General features: G+C 39.9%; 1 pseudogene; it reads left to right on the top strand.

Moving 5' to 3' along the window:
• The first annotated feature begins 1,078 nt into the window (after nucleotides 1–1,078).
• Nucleotides 1,079–1,991, top strand: LOC131904789 (bifunctional phosphoribosylaminoimidazole carboxylase/phosphoribosylaminoimidazole succinocarboxamide synthetase-like; annotated as a pseudogene).
• Nucleotides 1,992–26,366: the final 24,375 nt, after the last annotated feature.

Genomic DNA, 26,366 nt, shown 5'->3' with positions numbered 1-26,366 from the left:
GCTTTCTATGCTAACTGCACAACTGTGCCCTCCTCCAAATGTAGAACGCTGGGACTTTGCACTGTGGGCATTAGTAATTTCTTTTTTTAGCATAAACAATACAAATATTTTAATTTTCAAATCATGAACTGCAGAAGATCAAGTAGCAACTACTGATTTACAAAGAGTCTTTATTAGCATTTAGAAATAATACTTAACTAGAAGTTCAGGTGATTGTGAGTCATTCCACACGGATTCTGAGAACCAACTCAGTTCCTCTGCAAGAAAGCCACAGCTCCAGCTCCATCAATGACATTTCTTTGCTAATGTTATGTAACTGCGCAACAATGACTATATAGTAGGTGGTATATAATTTAATAGTGTCATACCAGTTTTACTAACTATAGTTTTTTTTTTCAATAGGATCATAAAGATCCTCTGCCTCAGCCTCTGGTGTAATGAGGTTACAGGGATACATCACTATTCAGAGCTAGAAAATATCAGTAACAAATACTCACTGACAATCTGTCAACCCATACATCTAGGATCATTTGTTCACTAGTAAATTGAATTGTTTTCTCTGATGTGAAATCATTTTGCTTGAATTCTTTTCTTTTTAATCCAAACAAAGAATGTGTAACCTTTCTTCTAAAAATTAAATTACTTTTACAAATTGCATTCTCTGATTTTCTTGTCAGCTTGCTCTAAAGTTACCCATGTGTTCAATACGCTGGTTCGAGGTTTGGCTCACACCAAATGGTTGTTTAACCCAAATATCTGAGCAGCAAACTGGGCAGATCCTTCTGGAGAAAGTATAGTTGAACAACCAATACCACTGGGCAATCGAAGAGATGACCAGACATCCTGAGCACCCCAGTCTGGTGTGATGGGAGACAGCTGATAACTGGATATGCAGTATTACCAGACATCACTGGGCCCAAATCATTGCTTCTGCCTGCCACTTCGACAAATACAGTTTGTATGTCATCCCCTTGATATTCTGCTTTAATCCTTAAAGTTTCATCTGGTCCTTTATGGGCAGATGGAGAGCGCTGCTTCTCTTTCCCATGCAGGCTACACCTCCATCCCACCTCGGATAATGGTGACAGCTGAGGTACTGAACATTGGGAGAAAACTCTATAAGGGTAAGACAAAAGAGGTCTACGAATTGTTAGATAATCCAGGAAGAGTCCTCCTGCAGTCCAAAGACCAGATTACAGCAGGAAATGCAGCTAGAAAGAACCACCTGGAAGGCAAGCCGCAATCTCCAATAAGATCACCAGCTGTATTTTTTCAGTTATTACAGGATGCCGGTATCAAAACTGCTTTCACCAAGAAATATGGGAAGACTTCTTTCATTGCACCCCAATGTGAAATGATTCCAATTGAATGGGTGTGCTGAAGAATAGCAACTGGATCTTTTCTCAAAAGGAATCCTGGTGTAAAGGAGGAGTATAAGTTATAACCACCAAAAGTGGAGATGTTCTTTGAGGATGATACCAATAATGACCCACAGTGGTCTGAAGAGCGACTCAATATTGCAAAATTTTGTTTTACTGGACTTGTTATAGGCCAGACTGAAGTGGACATCATGAGTCATGCTATACAAGTATATTGAAATACTGGAGAAATCTTGGCTGCCCCAGAACTGTACACTGGTTGATATGAAGATTGAATTTGGTGTTGATGTAAACACCAAAGAAATTGTTCTTGCTGATGTTATTGATAATGATTCCTGGAGACTCTGGCCATCAGGAGATCGGAGCCAGCAGAAAGACAAACAGTCTTACCATGACCTCAAGGAGGTAACTCCAGAAGGACTCCAGATGGTAAAGAAAAACTTTGAGTGGGTTGCAGATCGAGTGGAGTTGCTTCTGAAGTCCAACAGTCAATGCATGGTCATAGTGCTGATGGGTTCAACTTCAGACCTTGGGCACTGTGAGAAAATTAAGAAGTCTTGTGGAAATTTTGGGATTCCATGTGAACTTCGAGTAACATTAGTAATTTCTTAAGTGATACAAGGATATTGCTTTCCACTGGCAATCAAATGTTAAATGAAAACTGTTACAAAATACCCTTCTAATATGAGTGCATGTGTATGCAAATGTGCTTGCCATTTTACAGTAAGAGAATTATTTAGTTCAAATTCTTTAGTTTTCACAACCCTGATTCCTCTTTCCACACAGCTTAGGTCAAGGAGGCATTCCCCAAATACCCAGTGTTTAGAATGAATTCTATTCCGCTTAAGATTGTTTTGTTCTCTGAAGTGGCAATGATGTTTTCACCCAGGTTCCACAGAAAGCCTGTTGTGTACTGTTCTGTGCTCCTAACAGATATGTTGCTCATGTTGGTCATCTCTCTCCACACAGCTTTTTTTTTTAAAAAAAGATTTATTTATTTGTTATCTATACACAGTGTTCTGCTTGTTTGCATGTACCTGAACATCAGAAGAGGGCACCAGATCTCATCACAGATGGTTGTGAGCCACCATGTGGTTGCTGAGAATTGAACTCATGATCTCTGGAAGAGCAGTCAGTGCTCTTAACCTCTGAGCCACCTCTCCAGCCCAGACACATTTTTTTTTTTTCCGAGACAGGGTTTCTCTGTGTAGCTTTGCGCCTTTCCGGGATCTCGCTCTGTAGACCAGGCTGGCCTTGAACTCACAAAGATCCGCCTGGCTCTGTCAGGGATTAAAGGCGTGTGCCACCACTACCCAGCAAGATTTATTTATTTATTATGTATACAGCAAGTATGACTGCAGGCCAGAAGAGGGCACCAGATCTCATTACAGATCGTTGTGAGCCACCATGTGGTTGCTGGGAATTGAACTCAGGACCTCTGGAAGAGCAGTCAGTGCTCTTAACTTCTGAGCCATCTCTCCAGCTCTCCACACAGCTTAGAATGACTCTCCAAAATGTAATCATGCACAAGGCCTCATCCTCCAAGAAGTGAAGTTATACTCATAGTTTTCTTAGTGAAATTATAGCACCCTGATTTTGTAGCAGGGACAGAAAACTTTGAATATATATCTGGGGGACTGAACCTTATCCCTCCAAAGAACATAGCATGAAGCCCTAACCTCAGTAACCAAGGATTTGACTGCTTTGGAAATCAAGCCTTTAAAGAGGTGATTAAATCAGGAGGCAATTGGGCCCGGCCCTAATCCAGTCTGTCCAGAGTCTTTAGAAGGCACACATCCACAATGTGTGAACATAAACAAGATATAACCAGAGGACACTCCTGTGTAAGCCAAGGAGACAGGCCTTGGAAGAAACCAAAGCTGGTTTCACCGGGGACTGTCCCCCCAGACTCTGAGAAAATACATTTCTGTTGTTGAAGCCACTTCCCACTCTGTGGTATTTTATTGTAACAGCCTTAGTAGACTCAGACAGCAAGTGCGTGTTACTGACTAGGCTGGGACCCGGAAAATGAGAGCCCTACAAGTAGCACTTTGAAGTAAAGCAATTTAAAGAAGCTGAGTTAAAAAGCTGCCACAAGATCTCACTGACCTGCCCCCATCTCTTTCTAAAGAGCAAGACAGGGCTCTCTTAGTAGCTCCAGAGAGGCACTTGCAAGAAGGAAGCTGAAAACACACCAAGGAGAGTGGCAGATTCTGTCCCAGGCAGTCTGCTTTTCAGACCTATTCACTTTCCACTAAAAAAAAAAAAAAAAAAAAAAAATTGTTTTTTCTCCTTCCATGGGTGCCCTGGACTGACTTCCCCCCACCTTGAAGTGTCAGCCATCTGGCCTTCTTTGAGTTTCACCTCATGTGACTCCCATGTAGCTGCTTAAACATTCATACATGTGTGTCTTTCTTCATACTCTATCAACACCCATTTTATTTTCTCAGACTCAGCAATCAGCTCCCACAGGGAGAATGGCAAGTTCCCTCTGCCCCAGCAACTATTGGAAAAGAATTCTGGCTACACAAAACACGGCCACAGGAAGCAGAGTGGTAGAGCCCGTGGCCAATACTGCATTGTTGCTCCCGGCTGAAATGAGGTCTGCAAGCCTTGTGTTCATCTGCACATAAGAACAAACACAAGAGCACAATGGAGGAAGTTTGCTTTGATTAAGGTTGGTGCACCCTCTCCAGGCTGAACCATGGAGCATCTGCCTAGGTCAGGCATCTCGGCACACACAAGACATCTACCTGAAATCCCACTTTACTTTTAGTTATGTTTCACTGACGTTGATTTGAATGAGCACCTCAGAACAGTTGCTCAGTTCATCATGAGGAAAAACTTAAAACATCCTGGTATCAGTGTTTGTGGAAAGCTGAGACTATGAGTAAGTGAATCTCCTTTGTTTGGTTGGGGTTTTTATCTTTTTTTTTTTTTTTTTTTTTTTGGAGGGAGGTGTCTTAGTCAGTGTTCTACTGCTGTGAAGAGACAGCATGACCACAGCAACTTTTATAAGAGAAAGCATTTAACTGGGGCTGGATTATGTTTTAGAGGTTTCGTCCATTATTCAGTATTGTCATGGCAGGAAACATGGTGGCACTCAGGAGGAAATGGTGCTGGGCAGGGAGGCGGGGGCAGGAAGTGTAGCTGAGAGTTCTACATCTGGATCCACAGACAGCAGAAACAAAGAGTGAGCCACTGGATCTGGCTTGAGCATCTGAAACCTCAAAGCCCACCCTCAGTGACATATTTCCCCCCATAAGACCACATGTCCTAATCCTTTCATGTAATGGCACTCCCTATGAACTTACGGGGGTCATTTTCATACAAACCACAGCAGAGGTGTTTGTTTCTCTATTTGGAATATATTTATTTTTGCTTCATTTCTCATGCTAAAAGACTCTGGAAATCCAACAATCCAGAGGTCCTTGCATCTCAGCTTTCCCACAGCCATGCTCTGGCCCAATGTTTCCATATTGTCCTCTCCTTTCTTGCCCTCCATGAGCAGCATTCAAAATATGACCATCGTTCCTCTGATTTCATGGCACCCTAGTCCAGGTTGTCACAACACTCACCAACACAATGATGACAATCAACTAAGTACTTGTTCTTCCACTTGGCTTTGATTATGCCAAACAACGAGAAGTGTTATTTGTTTCAGTTTGTTTCGGGGAAGAATGCAGCTAAGAGGCCCAGGCAGGCTTTGAACTCATATTTTTGCTGACTCAGCCTCCTCGGTGCTGTTTTATAGGCATGTACTATTAGTTCTGGGTTGTTTCTTTTGATTTTCCTCCCTTGACCATGTAGTTCAGTCCTGTCTTAAATGTCTTCATTCTCTACATGCAGGTCGGGGACTAGAAATCTAAGAATGTGAAGCCACTGAGGGGAGTCTGGGTAAATCCCTCTTCCTGCATGATGACAATTCTCCCTGCTGCATTCTCCTCTGGCCTTCCTATGTGTGGGGGAGAAAGGAGAGAGGGGGCCAAGGAATCCATTTGATGCATCTTCTAAGAGGACTCTATGAGGACGTAGTTCTGTGGGATTAGAGTTCCACTTGTATGATTCCACTTAACCATACTCACTCCATACAGACTCAAAAATAGATGAACTGAAGAGTTTGAGTTACTGGAGGTCAGCTACAATTCAGTCCATCATAGTTGGAATCCCTAAGGTAGATGACACACAGGCATACAGACAAATGGCAGACATTGACAATGATAACCTAAATACACTATCTCAACTAATGAAGACTAAGGAATTAATAATGACCTAATAAATGACTGTGGGGGGCAGAGGAACACCCAAGTATGTAAGGTCCTGACTGAATGTGTGTCATTAACATGGGCATGACCACATCAAGGACCCTAGCCTCAGATACAGAGGAGAATGGCAAAGCCTTGTCTTCTGGTTCATGTGTGGATGCTGACAGTGTGTGTAGAAAATATCCACCATAGCTCCCCGCAACAAATCCGATATTTAAGGCCTGAAGACTGTTTGTTCCCTTCCCTATACAGACTGTTCCTACTAAGATTAGCTAAATATATCTTTTTGAGCCAGCTGTATACTATAAACCCTGGGGCCTTATCTGTATGTAATGACCCTGCCTCCTTGTTCAGCTGTATGAAATAATTTGCCTCCCTGTTCAACAATATATAACAAATACTCTGAACTCTTGGGGTGCTGCAGTTTCTTCAGCAGAGATCCCAGTCCACCTGACCCAGCTTTTCTGTTCATATGTCCATCTATCTGTCTTTCTCCTTTCCCTACTCAGGTCCATCCCTGACACCTAACAGCAAGGCCATCACATTTCTATGCTGTGTTCAATTGAATATATTTTCTTCTCTTCCATCTCTCAGAGCTTTTTCTTTTGAGGCTTGCCAATAACTCAGTCTCGGCAACACTGTTGCCTATTTGCAAGTTTTTCCAGCCTTGGTCTTAACCGATAACAATGATCTCACACTGCAGACAGTGTGAGTGAGGATGTTCAAGAGACTTTCCCACTCTACTCTCCTATTGCTCATCAGTCTTGTTGAGCGCTCCACTCTCTCCTGAAGCTCCAATTGTTTCCAATCCTTTCAAAATATCTAAAACCAAGCAACAATAAAACAAGATACTTAATAATTGTCTTTTTTCACAGTTGTTGCTGCCAACTTAGAAAACTTCCCATTTCTTTCTTACTGTACATTTTGCAGTGAAGAATCTTCCTCTGGCCTGGAGAGATGCCTCAGTTGGCAAACTGTCTACAGCACAAGCATAAGAACCTGAGATTATATCCCTGACTGGGTAGCCATTTCCTTCCATATTCAAGCATTCCATCCTATAGGGAAGCACTTTAAGACAGAAGGTAAATAACTCAAAATAGCTTCAGCAAGTCCATGAAACTGAGCAGGTTCACTAAGCCCCTCCCTCCCAAGAGTAAACAATAAAGACTGCTGAGAATCACTCTCAGATGAGCCCAGCTGCAAAGACGACTCTGAGGCCAGATTGACTGCCTGGAAGAAGCAGAAACTAGCCAAGCTGCCGGGAAAAGGCTTAGATCAACTGAATAAATTGAAAAGGACACTCTCCAAACTGTTGAACAGCCTATGGGCCAAGAAGTGTGCTCCAGGTTCCCAGTTTTTGAGAGCTGTCACCCATGCTAGGATGGGCTTTGGTGATGCAACTGACTCTGAGTCATTTCTGTTCCTGTTAGTTATCCCTGACCTATATTCCTGTAATTAACCCAAGTAAAACTAATTAGATAACCAGGTTGGACTTTGATGTTATCAATACTTTGGTCTGTCATGGGCTCCATATCTGGGGTAAGTAGACATGTGTTCTGTAGGTCTGTAGGAAAAGTCTTGACCAGTATGAACATAAAAAGGTACACATATATAACTTCACCACTGGGGATAAGAAATTATGCTGAGACAGTCAGATCCGCAGAACTCATTGACCAGCCACTGAATAGCTTTTTCAGTCCAAAATTCCAAAGTCCTTCCACAATCCTCCCAACAGAATTTGATCAGGTCTGTCACAGCAATACCCCACTATTGTGGCACCAATTTCTATATTATGTATGGTTTCTGTTGCTGTGATAAAGCATCATGACCAAAAATAACTTGGAAAGACTTATTTTGCTTACATTTCCACATCCCTGTTCATCAAAGGACAGAAACTCAAATAAGGCAGGAACCTAGGGGCAGGGGTTGATGCAGAGACCACGGAGGAGTGCTACTTACTGACTTGCTCTTCACAGTTTGCTCAGCCTGTTTTCTTATAGCACTCAGAATCACCCAGCACAGGAGTAGTACCACCTACAATGTGCTAGGCCTTCCCCCATCAATCACTAATAGAAAAATATGCCTTACAGGCTTGTCTGCCTATAATTTGATCATATGGATGTATTGTCTCAATTGAGATTTCCTCTTCTCAGATGACTCTAGCTTGTATCTAGCTAGTTGAAAAAAAATAGCAAGTATGTGTACTCAGTCTGCTCAGTTACCTTGTACATGACCTTATGTGCAGTCTGCATAGGTGCCTGGCCCCACGCTTGTGCACACAAGTCAGCTCTCTCACAAAGCACTTCTTAAAGTAGGAGCCCAAAATGGAAAAGGTACCACATACTTTTTTTTCTCTTTGTGACACTCCACTTTAAAAAACAAAGCTACAACTCCTTGTCTCCGAAATGCCCCTCTTCCATTAAATGGGTCCAGGCCTGAGAATACCCAGTCTATACTGACAGCTGATTTTGTGATCTTTAACCAGTTAGTTGTTTCATGCCTCTGCACCACAATTTGTATAAAATAAAACATTTGTTTATCAATATTTATTTACTTATTTTGGTTTTTTGAGACAAGATTCTCACTATGTAGTAATCACTGGCTTGGAACTCACTATATGAATCATGCTGGCCTTGAGTTCACAGAGAACCCACCTCCTTCTCCCTCCTACGTAATGGAATCAAAGGGATACACCACCATGCCTGGTCATTTATTGTTTTTTTTTTTTTAAGATGGTGAAAATGTCTGACATGTGTAAAGCCACTTGTGACACATGGTGACTGCTCAGAAAATGTTGCCATTAGTCTTATGTATCCTAATGCAGATTCTCCCTTTCCCACACAGTGATATCATGGTCCTGCCTTTGAAAAACTTTTTCCTTGGACTTTAAGACTTCATTCACTTTTGTGGTAGTTCACTGCTTTCCTCTTGATTTTTTAGTTGACTGGAATTTACTCTGATATTTGACCCTCCTGTGTACCACCTGCGGACTTGATATACCTCACCTCACAGTCCTCATCCCAGTCACAGTGGAGATGCTGTGAACAGAGAAAGATGACCTCCCCAGGAAACTTTCATCGAGGTTCATGTCCATTCCCACTTTCTATCAGTTGTGTACTAAGTTGTGAGTGGCACTTGATATGTGAACACCTGACACTTGACCTTGCCATAGAAATAGCCTAAGAGAAAAAAATTGAACAGTGAATCTGTTTCTGGCTGTATTCAAATCTATTTTGCTTGTAACGCTTTAAATAAGGAAAGTAAATTTGTTGAAATGCAATGAATTTATGTCTCTCTGTGTCTGTTTTCTAGTTATCTACAAATCATGTTTTTAATCATCCACAATGTGCCCTTTTCTCCTTCTTTGCGGGAAACGTAAAAGCTCCCAAATGTGTCCTTGTTTTAATCTTAGAACCTATAAATTGGTTACTTTATGTGGCAAAAGGAGTTTATAGATATTGTTAAGGGAAAGAACATTGAAAGGAAACTCTTTGATCGTCCGAATGGGCCTCATCCAATCACACAAGCCCTTAAAAGCCAAGAACCTTTCCAACCCATGACCAGAGAATAACAGCGGTTTCTGAGAGCCACAGTGTTGATGCCTTAAAGATGGAGGAAGTCTCCACAAGCTGAAGAAAGTAGGCAGTCTTTAAAAGCTAGAAAAGGCAAGAAACAGATTCCTTCCTATGCTCCCCAGGAAAGAAACTGAGTAGGTAGCTTGTGCCAAGACATTCACTACACTCAGAGGCTGAGGCAGAAACTTTAGGAACTCAAGGCCAGGCTGAGCTATATAGTGAGTTTCAGATTAGCATGGGTTAAGTAGCAGAGAGGTTGGTGTGAGGGGACTGAGGCTACAGTTTTGCTTGCTCCTGTACTTTAGCCCAGTAAGATCTGTTTTGGACTTTTGACCGAAAGATATGGTGATTAAAACCCATGCTGTTTTGAACCGTGGTATGTTAATTTCTTTTAACAGTGAAAGGAAACCAGCAAATTTGTTGTTAAATTTATGCTTTGAATTATCACAGAATTTTCTTCAAATTCATGTTGGTTGGTGGGAATTAAATGTCACCAAGACCAGGAGACAGGTGTAAGTCTGGTGTACTGTGGGAACGATCAATGTAGTGAGAGTGGGCATCCTCAGTGCAGGTTCAAATGAAGTCTCTGTGCAAATCTTTTAGTAAGGCTGCACAGCATTTTCTGTTCACAGTCAACAGTCTGTAGGATCACTCCTCAGCCTGTGGTGTTAGACTCAACAAAGCCAAGTGAGGCTTTCCAGAACTGCACGCCATTCTTACAATGTGCACAATAATCATATCACAGAAGCAACTTTGGTGAGCTGTGGCCCAATTAGGTTATTTATTAACTTCATGAATTTAAATAGCCACTCATTACTCATTTCCATTTGTCTGTATCTCATATTGCATACCTAGAAACATCAGAACATTTATTGAGATCATCTCTCAGCTCTCTGTATTTCTCCAAATTACTATACTCTGTCAGAATATACACTTTAAGAAAAAAAAATCCTGCTTCATTGCTGATATATAAACTGAAATACAGAGTGTTAGTCTCTTGTTCCTGCTGTCCCCTCCACAGGAAATGGCTTCCCTTTACTTTCTTTTAGCATTTATATCCCTTGGCTAGTAAAATCCTATTTTACTTTCAAGTCCCAAATGTCACTTTTCATAAAACTGCCTTGACCACAGCACCAGGAGTTAATTTTGTTTCTGTCTAGAAAACTAGTACCTCCTAGCTATGGCTTACCACAGACAGTTATTAATCTCCTTTTTCAAATGTCTTGCATGCACACAGACTACAACCTCCTGCAGATGGGGCCATGCTCCTTGCTGTTTGCCAACAGTAAGTGCTTAGTAAGCGCTCTCATCTCACTCTGCTGCAGAAGTGGCATTCTGCCCCTACCTCACACCCATTGCCTCTCTCCTCTGACCTTTCCTTTCCTGCCTCTCAATATACTCTGTGGCAACCTTTATTACCTATCTCTGCTTTCCGTCTAACTTCAAGCTGTCATCCAGTCTCAGCCTATCAACTCAGCTCTCTCTTATTTTCAAAAATTTCTTCATAAACCCCACATCAAATGCTAGCCACATCCAGGGCCATTTGTCTTTGACTAAGTTGAGTTGTTAACAACTATAGACTGTACTTCAATATCTCCTACTCATGCTCCCATGCTCTGCCCACTTCAGTCGAATTTCCACCCTGTCACTTCCTAAATGAGCTTCCTGGAAGATGCTAGGTGCTGTCCAGTCAGCATAGCCAATGGTTTCTCTAATACTTCTCTTCTAGACATTAGGTTCCATCACTGACAATGACTCCCTTCTTGAGATGCTCTCTCATGGTTTCCCTTGGCCTTTTACCTCTCCTAGCTCATGCAGCTAAACTCCTCCCAATGATAGGAACTCTAACCCAGACTCTCCCCTGTTTGCTCAAAAGAATTTTCTAGATTCTTTTCCTCTCCAAAGCACCAATTTTCATGGGAGAAAAAAGGCAAATTAGGCTAAGGTACTGGCTTATGTCAACTAGACATGTATGCCACAGTTATCTGAGAGAAGGGAATCTCTATTGAGAAAATGCCTCCACAAAATCAGACTTTGGGCTCGCAAGCCTGTAAGCACCAAACCTGCTGGTTCTGGGTTCTCTAAGAAAGCAGGCTGCATAAGCCAGTAGGCAACACTCCTCCATGGTTTCTGCTGCATCAGCTCCTGCCTCCAGGTTCCTGAGCTGTTTGAATTCCTGTCCTCACTTCTTCAATGATGAACAGTGGTACAGAAGCACAAGCCAAGTAAGTCCTTCCCTCCAACCTGCTTGTGGTCATGGTATTTCACCATAGCAATAATCACCCTACTTAACATAGTGTTATTGTTTGTGGTGCCTTGTTTGAGTTCCTGCCTTGGCTTCCCTTAGTAGACTGTGGTTCAGGATATGTAAACCAAAGAAACCTCTTTCCTGCCCAAGTTGCTTTTGGTAATAGTGTTTCATATCAGCAATACTAATCCTAACAAAGACATTCAGTAAAGCCATAGTTCTCAAGAAGTTCATATCCTACTGCAAAAGGCTCATGACAGACTACCTTATCCTAAGTTTTTGATTTCCTAAAGGAAGTGAAAACCCCTCGTCTCTGGGCTCTAATCCACCCTACACTTCTACCTCCTACCTCTACACACTCAGAAATAGTTTTTCACGTGCTACACACTCCACACAGACCAGGTCTGTCTCATCCATAACATCATCTCTCCCAGTACCTGAGACACGAAAGTCATTCAAGATGGATTCAATGTAATCAATTGAAAGCAGCTTGCAAGGTAATTGAAAACAGTTCTTCACACTGCTATTTCCATCATAAAATTTGTTGAACAGTTGTAAACTGATTAATGTGATTTCAGTGGAATACTCAGTGCTAAAGGTCATCCAGTTGGATAGCAAAGATTAGAGAAATAGGAACCCAGGGCAGCTGTGAAAACCACAGCACACACCTATTGTTTTTACTAATGTATTGTTGGACATATAAAATATTCATCTGCTATAAAACTCAAAGGGCACATAACTGAAGGGGAGAGTGTTTCTTACTCTCTTCATTTAAGCTATCTCCTTCTAGAGACAACTGACTGATTTCTTCTATTTTACTCTCCTGCTCCTGCCTTTGGGAATATATATATATATATATATATATATATATATATATATATATATATATTCCCAAGTCCTGGGCTCTGGGCTCTAATCAAACCTAAACTTCTACTTACAGCTCTGCACACTCAGAAATAGTTTTTGACCTGCTATAGAGCAGGTCTGCCTCATCCAGAGCAACATGTCATGTCATATCATATATATATATATATATATATATATATATATATATATATTCCCATATTTCAGCTTTCTCAGCTTTTAAAGTATGGGATCCAGTGATCCTCCCTTAAGAGGCACACTCTGGAATATTTTTTTTCTCTTGGCCACAATTTAGAGAATTCACATATTTCTTTACTTGAATTAGAATTTAGAATTGGAATTCTTTCTTCCAAATCATTATGCTTACTAGGGTCTTTCGCACTTGGATATTACTATTGTGGAAAATTGTTTAACTATGTAAAATGTATTGCATTTGTTTATGTTGCAGAATATTTAACTATGTAAAAATGTGTTGCATTTGTTTAATGTAAAGATGTGTTGTTATTTTACCTTGCCTGCCTAAGGTACTTGATTGGTCTCATAAAAGACTGAATGGCCAATAGTGAGAGAGAGGTATAGGCAGAACTTTTGGGCCAGGAGTGTAAGGAGGAGGAGGAATTTAAGCTTGGGAAAAAAAAGGAGATGACAGGGAAATGCCAGGGGCCAGACAGACAGACATGAAGAAGTAGGAAAATAAGACATACAGAATGAAAAGAAGGTAAAAAGCCCTGAGGCAAAACATACATGAATAGAAACAGGTTAAATTATGTTAAAAGAGCTAGTGGGACAAGCCTAAGCTAAGACTGAGCATTCATAATTAATAGTAAGTCTCCATATCTTTATTTGGGAGGTGGTTGGTGGCCCAAAGAAAATTTCAACTACATATTACCAATCATTGAATGGAATGATAAATCTCTTTATACAGTTTATCTTTCCCCATGTACAGAGCATTAAATAACCAAATCTATCTTTTCACATACTGTTGAGATCCTAGATATTACATGTCCACTCCTAAGACAAAAAGTGTCAGTGTCAGAATGCCTGAGAAAGAATGACAGGACATAAAGCAAACCTTTTCAAAGATAGTCATGAATTTTTAGTTATACTTTACCTTAGTGTCCATAGTGCCAACACTTTATTTGTGTCTCTGTGGACACAACAATGACCTAGCAGACACTACTAAAAGTAAAACCAGAAGTTAAAAGATGCTTGATTTGCATTTATCATAGCCCTCTTGTTTCCATGGCTCTACCTCTGACCACACTGATACCAGATAACAAGGCTCCAAGAAGGAACCAGACTTAGTTTTTGTGCCTCTTATCATCTCAATAATGAAAACACAGTATCTGTTTGAATGCCACTAAAATGCATTCCAAAACTTTCAAATTTTGGTGTTTGAATGACGCATTTATTAAAGTAACTTATTAATGTGAACTAACATCAAAACATCCATTTAACCTTGTATATATACCCCCCAAAGACTCTACGTCCTACTACAGAGATACTTGCTCATCCATACTCATTACTGCTCTATTCATAATAGCCAGGAATGGGAAATAGCCTGGGTGTCCATCAACTGATAAACGGATAAGAAAATGTTGTGCATTTATGAAACAGGATATGAAAAGCAAAATAAAATAATAAAATGTGAAGATAAATGGATGAAAGTAGAAAAAATCATTTTGAGTGAGGTAACACAAACCCAAAATAACAAATATTGCATATTTTCTCTTATATGTGTATATTAGATTTTAAGTTGTACATATCTGTAGACAAACTTTCTTGTTGGAACTGCCAGCTCACAAATATGAAAGCTTGGCTTTAGCTTAGGCTTGTTCCTAACTAGTTCTTATAACTTACATTAACCCATATTTTTAATCCACATTCTTTTACTAATGCTCAGTTACCTTTATACTGCACTGCCCATCCTGTTTCCTCCCCATCTGCCTGGCAACCCCATTTTCTTCTTCCCTGAGTGCTCTCTCTCCCCAGAAGTCCTGCCTAACCTCTTCCTGCCTAGCTAATGGCTCTTCAGCTCTTTATCAAACCAATCACAGTGACACATCTTCACACAGTGTAAAGGAATATTTCACAACACATATATGTGTTTCAAACCAAATAACCATAGAGGTTAGTCAGCTAATAGGGGACCAGGGAATCCACAACAAGCTGCTGCATCCCTCAACATATTATCTACCATTTAGCTGAAGTTAGCTGCTGGGGCTGATGTGTAATACCTGGTTTACTTTGCTAGTCAGTGGAACTTTCAGGACAAAGGAAGCTATCTCTGTGCTTCTTTGTTGGCAAACTACATCCCTTGAATCACAAACTTCTAGAAAAATCCTACAAACTTGGATGGTTTGTGAGATTTCCTCAGGCATAGCTGCCAGGCAAATGGACAGTAGAAATCAGAAATATTTAACCAGAGAGAGAAAACCAGCAATCTTTGTGCATCCTTGTGCTCCATACATTTGGCTGAAAAGATTGTCAATGGAGGCAACTTTCCTGTTACCACTCAGAAGCTCAACATAGTTTGCGGAACCTCTTTTGCCATCTCTACTACCAAGTGAATAAACAGAACCTGCATCCTACAAACGACATCTGTACTTGAAATGTCTGTTGCCTGCATGGTCTCCTGTGTTGTTCTTTAGCTGCTTTTCACAGATTAGTCATGACACGGAAGCTAATCTCCTACAATGAGTGTGCCCCCTCTATCCCGCCTAGGCCTAAGAACGTGAAGCTCAGTGAACCTCATGGCACCATCACTCAAAAACCTGAAGAAACACCCAGCCCTGAATGAACCAAGTCACACACATGCCCTGTAGCCTGAACAAAGGGGTGAAGTGGAAAGCACATAAACCTTCATCTGTTTTCTTTTTGTCTCGAACGTCTTTGGAAGGTGAATGGTGTGGTGATGTTTTTCATACTTAATAACATGTGGGCATCTTTTCTTCTTCTTTGAAATGGGGTTTTACTCTGTAGCCCTGGCTGGTCTGGAATGCACTATGTAGACCTGGCTAGCTCAAACTCAACAGAGATCCTCCTGCTTCTTTCAATGCTGGGAGTTAAAGGTGTGTACCCCATGCCTGGCCCATATTGACATTTTAATGAAAAAACACATTCTCATGGGCCCCTGATTCCACTGAAAAATATTTTATTACAACATCATTTTTATATTGCATTTACTTATTTCTCTCTTTATCCATCCATCTCTCTGTCTCTCTGTCTCTGTCTCTGTCACTCTCTGTCTCCCATTCTGTGTGTGTGTGCGTGTGTGTGTGTGTGTGCATGTGTGTGCATGTGTGTATGTCCTAGAAAATAGTTGCAGTTGGTTTTCTTAACTCTTTGGTTCTTTTGGTGGCCCACCGCCCAGATCCCAAGTAAATACACACATGGAGTCTTATTCTTTCTTATGAATACCCAGTCTTAGCTTGGTTTGTTTCTAGTCAGCTTTTCTCTACTTAAATTATCCTGACTACCTTTTGCCTCTGGACTTTTATCTTTCTCTATTCTATATAACTTTCTTTACTTCTTACACCATGGCTTGCTGTGTAGTTGTGTGGCTGGCCCCTGGAGTCCTCTTCTCCTCATTTTCTTGCTCCTTGATCCTCTCTTCCCAGATTTCTCTTCCTTTTACTCTTTGCCTGCCAGCTCCACCTATCCTTTCTCCTGCATTGCTATTGACCATTCAGCTCTTTCTTAGACCAATCAGGTGTTTTAGACAGGCAAAGCAGCACAGATTTACAGTTACAAATGCAACATAAAAGAATACAACACATCTTTGAATTATTAGACAAATGTTCTACAGCATAAATAAATGCAACACATCGTAAATTAATATTTCACAACAAATAGTGTTTATTATTTTCTAAGTTTAAACTGTACATACACACACACACACACACACACACACACACATATATCCTTACATGGTAAATATCTAAAATTTATTTGAATTGAACTTTTTTGAATATGAGTAGTTTAAATAAAACCTATGGTGGGATCTCCAGTTAGTTAAAATTCACTTGTCTTGTAATCTTGATTCTAATGTTGGATTTATTCAGAATGAAATATATGTGCATGTGTATGTAGAATATAAGCATGCATGTACACACAAAAGCCCTTTAAAATAGAGTTCATCTTTTCCTATAACCAAAATGCTCTCTACCTGTAAAATAGATTTTGCTAGCATTAGCATCATGGCTCAGGTTTGTATTTTCATGTTTCTGATCCACTGTTAGAGCTAGCTATGCTTGTAAATTTCTGTCTGTTCCTTCCTACCCCCTCATAAACCAGTACATTTTAAAGTTATGATTAATTCTATAAAGTATAGACTCAGTGAACAAATCAATACAGCCAGCTTATACAGAATAATTCATTCTACTCACAAAGCATTTCTATTTGTAAAAATGTAAATTGTACTTCACTGTAATAAAATCTGATGTAAGAAATTTTAGAAAAAAAGAAAAAACTATTCCCAAAACAGAAGTGATCTGATGAGCTGAAGAAGGAGACTCAAAAGCCTGATTTTTTTTATTTTTATTTCATGTATGGGTGCGTGAGCACGCGCATGTACGCATGCACGCACACGCATGCACGCGCACGCGCGCGCACACACACACACACACACACACACAATGAGTGCAGGTACTGAAAGAGACCAAAGACTTCAAATCCCCCTGAAAATGGAATTCAGGGCTTGTAAGCTACTTACAGGGGCTGAAAATCAAACAGAGGGCCTCTGCAGGAGTAGAAAACACATTTAACTGCTGAACCATCCCTCCAGCTCCCAGATAAACAATTTCAAGATGGTGAGACAAATGCCCAATGGCATGAACTGGCACTGCTTGTCCACACCAGGCTCTTCTGGTTTCAGTGTGCCAACCATGAGCTTTGTGATGACCGCAATAACTCAACAGTTCATCTCACCTCTATCACATAGAACCCTCCTTTGTACCTCCTGTGGGGAGCTAACGTGGCTGTTGCTTGCTAAGAACACAATGTTAATCTATGTTCATTCTCATATTCCTCTCCTCTCCTTCCTCTCTCCTTCTCCCTCTCTCCTGCCTGTGTGTGTATGTGTCTCTCCCCACTTTCTGTCAGTCTCTCTTGCTCTCTTTTTCCTCTCTATGCCCACAGTGCCAACAAAAATCTTAAACAATGACAAGTATGCAATGGCTAAAAGGATAGGACAGCTGTCTCTTGGGGTGATTAGCTATTGAACCAAAATATGTAGCTATTTGTTATTACCATCAAAATGAAAGCACATAATTAAATTCTTATAGAGACTTTAAAACCCTTGAGAATGTCTGCAAATTTTCTAGTATCTTTAGGCCCTATTTCAGGAAATGTAAATGAAAAGAGGTTCCTGATTTAAAATGAAGGGGGAAAAAGACAAACAAGTTCAAGTAAAAATTCCAGCCCTAGAAGAAGGACATGGTGGCACATTCATATAAGCACAGCGTTCAGAAGGAGAACACATGAGGATCAGAAATTCAAGGTTTATTCTCAGCTTTATTTATTGTGAGTGGGCCAGAAATGTTTATCTTATAACCCTACTAGCAAGATTAAATAAACTCATAGTGATCAAATTCCCTGTGGGATTATCCTTAAAGTAAGTTAGGAAATGTCTTTATGTCTTAGCTGAACCTCCTGAGAAACAGGAAGAAAAGTGCCTTCTGACACCAATGCAGAGTACAGAGTTCTGTTATGGGCTACAGGAATAAAGGCAGGCAAGCATGGGCTGTCCTGTAATCATCAAGGTGTGCTTTAATACAATATGAAAAACTAGAGTACACTTCTGAATTTAAAATACACAATTGCTCTATTTTTAGGACATGGACAGACTCTGCCCTCATTTGTACAAACAAGACATGTATAAACAGACTAACTTGGGGTTTGTTTTAATATAACCTCATTTCCTGATTGTGGTCATATGTCAATGAAAGTATCTCTGCTGACACTAGTCACCTAATTGGAAACACAAAACTTTAGAACCTCAAATATGCATTGCAAATAAAGAAAGCACCGTGTTCAACCCAGACAAACCTAATCCAGAGCAAGCCTACTGTTAGTAATACAGCTGGGAAATTCAGAAATAGACTAGGGAGAGCCATGTATCTGCTAGGAAAAGTGGATGAATTCAGGAGGATTATAAATTCCAGACCAACCAGGGATTCAGAAAACAAAACAGGGAACACATGGTGTCACTAATTGTTCTTGGTTTGCTGTAAAAATTAGTCTTATTTTATCCATGAAATGATTATAAGGATAATGTTGGAGAGAAAACTATCAAAAGGATGTCCTTTATGTCTAATAATTTTTTTCCTACCCAGCTGTTTCAAACTTTTCGCCTCTCATTTCCAGGCTTAGGCATTCGGTCCTACCAACTACATGCCACAACATTTTAGGCATGTATTAACGAATAGTAATGACTAGGCTTCTGGCAACACAGCTAGCTGGGGTTAGAAGCTCTTGCATAAGACAATGCCACTGTGTTGAGTGAGCAAACAGTGTTCTTTCAGTCCCCAGGAGGTTACTTCTACTAGAGGACTTTAAACACTCCACACCCCATCATGGCACTTGGCAAGGCAGAATGGGAAAGGCTCTTTCCTGAGGACAAAGGCCAAAGCAGCACAGTTGTCCCAGCAAATTGACAGAGGTAATATAACTGAGTGGGAGGAAGTAGACATCTCTGCTCAGATCTAGCTGGGGATGAGGAGTGGGAGGGGAAGGGAAAAGAAGAAGAAAGAGGAGGAGGAGGAAGAGAAAGAGAAGAAGAGTAGGAGGAAGAGGAAGAAGAAGAAGAAGAAGAAGAAGAAGAAGAAGAAGAAGAAGAAGAAGAAGAAGAAGAAGAAGAAGAAGAAGAAGAAACCATGAACCCTGTCCAAACAATACTGAAATGCTACTGATGAGTAACTAATAGTGAACAAAATATAAGCTTCCCTTATATGGTGCTTTATAAAGACATGAACATAAACTATTATGTTTTTTATTTGCTTTTGAGTATAGTATAACCAACATATTTTGTCCTTTTTGAAGTTTCAATTTATAAATACATGAATATTATCATTGTCAACTTATAGAAAGTCAGGACTTGTCTGATTTTTTTTTTAGCAAAATAGTAGTTGCCAAGATGGCTAAAATCAGATCAGACAGAAAGGTTTATGTGTTCTGTTTTATATATATATATATATATATATATATATATATATATATATATACATGTATGTATAAAATGTGTATGTGTGTATGTTGGTTTAATGAGAATGGCCTCTACAGGCTTATATATTTGAATGCTTGGTCCCTAGTTTAGGGAGGGATTAGGAGGTGTGATCTTGTTGGAGTAGGTGTGACCTTGTTGGAGTAGGTGTGGCCTTGCTGGAGGAGGTGTAACACGAGGGGTGGGCTTTGAAGATACAAAAGCCCATAGCAGGCCTGCACTCAATTTTTCTGCCTCCAACTTTTGGATCAAAATGCAGTCTTTCAGCCACTGCTCCAAGTGCCAGGCCTGCCTTATTGCTTCCATGCTCTCACCATGATGGTCATGGACTCAGCCTCTGAAACTCTAAGGATGTCCCCAATTAAATACTATCTTTTATAAGTTGCCATGGTCATGTTGTCTCTTCACAGCAATAGAAAATTAAAACTATGTACATGAGGCATATATGTGTAGATATATTCACATATATATATGTATGTATATATATATATATGTATGTATGTATGTATTCCATTACATGGGTTAGAGTTGTCATGCATGTGCTATATCAGAAACAGACAAGACACATTTATATCTATTCACATGTCTGTGGCAAAAATCTGTCATCTATTTTTGCTTTCTTTGATAATCCTGGCTGAGGCAAACCAAGAATTTTTGTTTTTTTTATTCCAACTTTAATTGTGAACAAACTTCAGATTACATATTATACATCATGCATATATATGTATAGACATATATATTTCTCTCTCTCTCTCTCTCTCTCTCTCTCTCTCTCTCTCTCTCTCTCTCTCTGTGTGTGTGTGTGTGTGTGTGTGTGTGTGTGTGTGTGTGTGTGTGTCTGTGCAATTAATGTATAGTGGTAGCTACTGTTTTTTGTGACCACAACCTGTTTTTCCCTTCAAAGAAGAAACTTGGAAATGGTCTTTGTGATTCAAGATGCATGATGAAGAAGATCCATTGTCAATTTGAAACATTCATAATCACTACGGAAACACATTTGATATGTCTGTGTCTTAGTTAGGTTTTTATTGCTGTGAAGAGACACTATGACCATGGCAACTCTTATAAAGAAAACATTTAATTGGGGTGGCTTGCTTACAGTTTCAGAAGTTTGGTCCATTATTGTCATTACAGGATGTATGGTGGCATGCAGGCAGACATGGTGCTGGAGCCAAGAATGCTATATCTTGTAGGCAACAGGAAGTTGACTAAGACACTGGGTGGTACCCTGAGCATAGGAAACCTCAAAGCTCACCCCAACAGTGACACACTTCCTTTAACAAGACCATACCCACACTAACAAAGCCAAACCTCCTAATAATGTCACTCTCTATGAGATTATAGGAGCCAATTACATTCAAATTACCACAGTCTGTGAAGGTGCTTCTAGAAAAGTTTAACTGAAGAGGTAAGACCCATCCTGAATGTGGATAAACTCATCCCATGGGCTTGACTTATTATGTATGTACTGTTAGAAACATAGACAGACATATTTGTATCTTTCCTGGAATCTAAATTTCCAGAATACCAATATGTTCTCTAGATGCAGCAATTTCAGTGGCAAAAATCTGCCATCTATTCCTTTTTTCCTTGATACTCCTAGCTGATGCAAACCAACATTGCTGGGCTTTTTATTGTAATTTTAATTAAGAATAAACACTATACATCACATGGTAACTCCGTCTCTGTGTGTGTATGCCTATGCGTCTCTGTGTGTGTGTAGGTTACAAGGGGTTAAAGAGGCAAGAAGTTTCTAAGAGGCCTGAAAACCAAAGCAGAAACTGAGAAGGACATAATAATACCCAACATATTGATGAGGTAAGGAGCTCAAACTGAGCTTCAGGCAAGAAGATGAATGAAGTTGGTCTGCGAGCAAAGCTGCAGAGCTGAGTCCAGCTGCAGAGGAGAAAGGGTATAACCAGGTCCAGACACAGGAAAAGGATGAGGAATCAAAACCCAGTCCCAGGGTGAACAAGAGGATAATCAGATGGCAGTTAAGTGGACTACACCAACAGCAAGGACAGAACCAGGCTGAAGCCGTGGGGATAGTTGCTCGTCCTGAGTATTGGTCTTAGATGTACATACCAGTGGTCAGATGGCAGTTTGGCAGGGACCCTGAATGAACATTATGGTGTTAGGCAGTCACCTCTTTGTGGAGTCTGGGTAAGGAAGTTACACATTTTCTTTGATCTGGTGTATCCAATAAGTTCTTAGGCCCAGTTTCCCTGATGAAATTTTAATATGGGGCCTGGATACATGGTTCAGAGGCTAAGAGCACTTGTTGCTTTTTCAGAGGATGCAGATTTGATTCTCTGCACCCACATAATGGCTCACATCCATGTCTAATTCCAGTTCCAGGAGATGCGCTCTCTCACCTCTGCAGGCACCAGGCACACAAATGATATGCAAGCATACATTCAGGCAAAGACACCTATACACATAAAATAAAACATATTAGCCCCCATCGACTTTCTTACAGGCCAGTCTCATGGAAACATGTTCTCATTTGGAGGTCCTTCTTCCCAGATGACCTTACCTTAAGTGAAACCAACAAAAAACCAAATCAAAAACAAACAAACAAACAAACAAGAAAAAATGAATCAGCACATAGCTTAATGGAGTTCTTGCCTAGGATACCAGAGGCCCTTACTTTGTTCTCCAGACCTACCTAGGCTGGGTAGTGGCAAACAGGCCTGCAATTCCAGAACCCCAAGGGTAAAACTAGGAAGATCACCATGTCAAGATCATCCTCTGTTTTAGCCAGCTCTTAGGCCAGGTAGACTAAATACCACATTGTCTCAGAACAATAACTATAAAAAACCAACACTAAGAAGAAAGGCTTCCTTATGTGAAACCAACATACGCACTATAGATTTTCTCAAGATTTTTCTATCTGTATTTAAGAAATAATTATAGATAGAAAATTCCACAGTAATCTATGGTAATATTTTATTTGTACTGAAATGTGATTTTATTTGTATGTTAATAAATAAAGTTGCCTGGGGGTCAGAGCTAATAGCAAGTCATAACAGAAGCCAGGGAGTGGTGGCGCACACCTTTAAACCCAACCACATGACCTCCTCGTCAATGCCTGTCTATACAGACCTCCAGGTCTTCTATGGTTGGTATTGAGATTAAAGGCGTGTGTCTCCACACTGGCTGTATCATTGAAGACACAGAGCTCTGTCTGTCATGTGATCAGAATTAAACATGTGCTCCACCACCGCCTGGCTTCTGCTATGACTTGCTATTAGCTCTGACCCCCAGGCAACTTTATTTATTAACATACAAATAAAATCACATTTCAGTACAAATAAAATATCACCATATTTCCCCTTTTCTATTCTAATAAAAAGAAAAAGGAAAAAAGTTATAACTAATATAAGAAAAACTATATACAAAAGTACAGTAACTATATACCTCACATTGGGTGAGAGCAGTCCATGTACCAGAAACACATGAATTCCACCTGTATATATATACAAGCAATAAATACCTAAACAATGTCTAGTCCATTTGCATTTGACAAATTCAGAGAAAATAATTCCATTATCTATCCTATTTTGGTAAGTCCAAAATGTACCTGATTCACTTATATTACTAACAGAACTGTCTTATAATGTCTTTCAAATTTATACACTTACACCTCTTTAGTGAGTTTCTTTTCTGAAATTCTTAACAAGGAAAACTACAACTATCTAAACTTTAACTATAACTATCTAATCGTCAACTCCCTCAGAGATCCAAGAAGGAAATATTACCTAACAAAAATAAAAACAGGAAGTGCACACAAGCAGCTTCCCAAAAAAATGTGAGTTGACAGAAACAGCCAGCTGCCTGGACTGTCACCTGAGGTTTCTCCACAGTGTTGGGGCATCATCTTCAACCTATAGGCTTAGCATATCTGAAAGACTCATTTGTGAAGTAGGATGTACACAAGGTCAACAGTTCAACCTCACATTGGGTGAGAGCAGTCCATGTACCAGAAACACATGAATTCCACTAGTGTCATGTCATGATTCAGGATTTTAAATTCTGGAAATTGTTGATGTTTTTTTAATTCAGCTGTCCATTCTTCTTGGCTGTGTGTGTGTGGTTTCATCTCGGCATCCTGTTCTTCTCCACATCCCTCTCTTAAATGCCAATCTACTATTGAGAGGTGTGAGCTTAGTTACTCTTCTGATGTGCTGTTACACTGCACATCAGAAGCCATCAGCCCACTGCCTGTTCAGCTGCCTTCGAAGAAAAGGTCACAGTATCTTTTCTGGATTGCAAAGGCCACTTCAGGGATGGTGCCATATTGTCCTGGCCTCAGAAGATGCCTTTTGATAAAGCCACAACCACACTTGTCTTGGCAAGAATCGGTAATCCTTTGTTTCGTGTCCTGTCTGTCCATTTTGTCCTGTTTCTCAGCGGTTGATTCGAGGATAATTTGTTGTCCAGTGGCTAACTTTTGCCACAATGAAAGTTAACTCCATATGCAGTTTCTTCAATGCCCATATTTTCTCTGAAGTAGATCGGTACGGCCAGGAGCCGACATGTCTCATAGCCCTAACAAAAAAAGAAACATTTTCTAAGTTATTAAAACATTTTAAATGCCATATTCTGTAGCTCTCTGAAGGGTTAGAAAATGACCTGTCTATCTAAAATATATCTGCTCAATCCTGAAAACATACCTAATATGACTACAAGTTCTATTGTAATGTCTAACTACTAACTTTCATTTCTTTATATCCTAATAGTTGGTAATAATAACATTCAAGGATCAGCAAATTGCATTACATTGTTAAATGAATGATGTAAGTACAATATCTTGAACAATATTAGAAATATATGTATGGCATTTTCTAACAATATCAACCTCAATATATATAATTTGTATACAATATAAAAAATCCAATCCAATGTAAAGTATTTAAAACTAGTAATTGTCTTTTCTTTTTAAACAAGAACCTTAAATCTAATCTCCTTTGCTTAGCCCTTTTCCTCACCCTTAACAACAACTTGTAACCAACCCTCCTAAACAATAAAAATTATCCCAGACCCAAAACCCATTAAAAGACCAAAAAAGCCACCCGCCCCACACCACCTCTTTGGGAATGTGGGAGTTGTGTTCTTAAAATTGCTTCTTGTTGGATATGGGCTAAGGTATCTTTATTCTGAAAAAAAAATTTTGGGGTTAATTGTCAAATTCTAAGAAAGGTAGCCATATCCTTTGTTGTCCAGTCTGTGTATAATGCCAAAGTTCAGGGTTTATCTCAAGTCCTTATTCAAGTAGTCTTTGAAACTGGATCATCTCAGCTAGCCATCTCAAAATTGCTCTGAGCACTTTGTAGTCCAAAGCTGATTTTTAGATGATGTTTGTCAGCTTAGTGGTATTATTATTGTCCATGTGGAATTGTTGTTGTGGGGCCCCATCTTCTTCTTGGAGACTTCAGTTGATGTTAGGCCTGGCCATGATTTCCTGCAGAAAACTGATAAGAGACTCGAACACAAAGACATGTATAGGCAGCTAATTGAAGCCTTTTTTCTAGAATTAGTTAGTACTCTATATGACCATTAATATCTTAACAAAGTTTAATATATATATATATTAATCTTGTAAATTTTGATATAAAATTCATGCTTTAAGAAAAGTTTTACTTCAGAGAGGAGGATGGGCATTGAAGTCACTCCGTATGAAGTTTATCTTTACCTTGGCAAAAATAGCCATTTGGGCAAGAAACTGTTCTTGCCTGGACTGCTTGATCAACTGGACATGCAGGACCCATAGGAAGGTGATCACTGAACTGTGCTTGGCAAAATGGTCCTTCAGGTTCCTGCTTCGCAGAGGAAACTGCCAGACATTCTACAGGACACAGAGAGAAGTGACTGAGAGACTCTAGGCCTGTGGGCTGAAGACAGATGCCCCAACTTTACAAAGGAACATTAGGTGACTGTCCAGGCTGCCAGCTGTCTCTGACTACTCTCACAAGACTCCCGAAAGTTGCTTGCATCCTTCTCCCATTTTTCAGGTAATATTATATCCTTCTGAGGTCTTTGATGTATTTGAAGACTAGATAGTTATAATTTTCTTTATGATAAAAGGTAAGTTAGATATGAAACCTTAGACTCACAAATATAAGAAAGATAGGATATCTTCTTTAATTTTGCCAAATACAAATAGACTAGTTATTATAAATAGACTAGATATTATAACTGTAATTCTTGCTTAATAATTGTTTTGTTATCTGTAATTTTACTTTATTTATGTAAACTGTAATTTATGTGAAAGTTAAAACCTTCCTTTTTGAAAAAGAAAAGGGGAAGTGCTGTGAGATGTTCTGTATGTTAAATGTGTTGCTCTGATTGGTTAATAAATAAAACACTGATTGGCCAGTAGCCAGGCAGGAAGTATTGGCAGGACAAGGAGAGAAGAGAATTCTGGGAAGTGGAAGGCTGAGGCAGAGAGATACTGCCAGCTACCGCCATGGAAAACAAGATGTAAGGTACCAGTAAGCCACAAGCCTTGTGGCAACTTATAGACTAATAGATATGGGTTAATTTAAGATATAAGAACTAGATAACAAGAAGCCTGCTGCAGCCATACAGTTTGTAAGCAATATAAGTCTCTGTGTGTTTACTCGGTTGGGTCTGAGCAGCTGTGGGACTGGCGGGTGAGAGAGATTTGTCCTGACCCTGGGCCAGGCAGGACTGGAGAAAACTCCAACTACAGTGATCCCAACCAGCTGGTGAGCAGGTGAATGACCCTACTGCTAGATGGACTGTCACTACTCACTGGATCTTGTTCTCTCAAGATGTACTCTGTCATCC

This window comes from Peromyscus eremicus, chromosome 2 (genome assembly GCF_949786415.1).
Source record: "Peromyscus eremicus chromosome 2, PerEre_H2_v1, whole genome shotgun sequence".
Classification (NCBI taxonomy): Eukaryota; Metazoa; Chordata; class Mammalia; order Rodentia; family Cricetidae; genus Peromyscus; species Peromyscus eremicus.
Note: the sequence above shows the minus strand (reverse complement) of the source record. Positions and strands in the feature narration are given on the sequence as shown.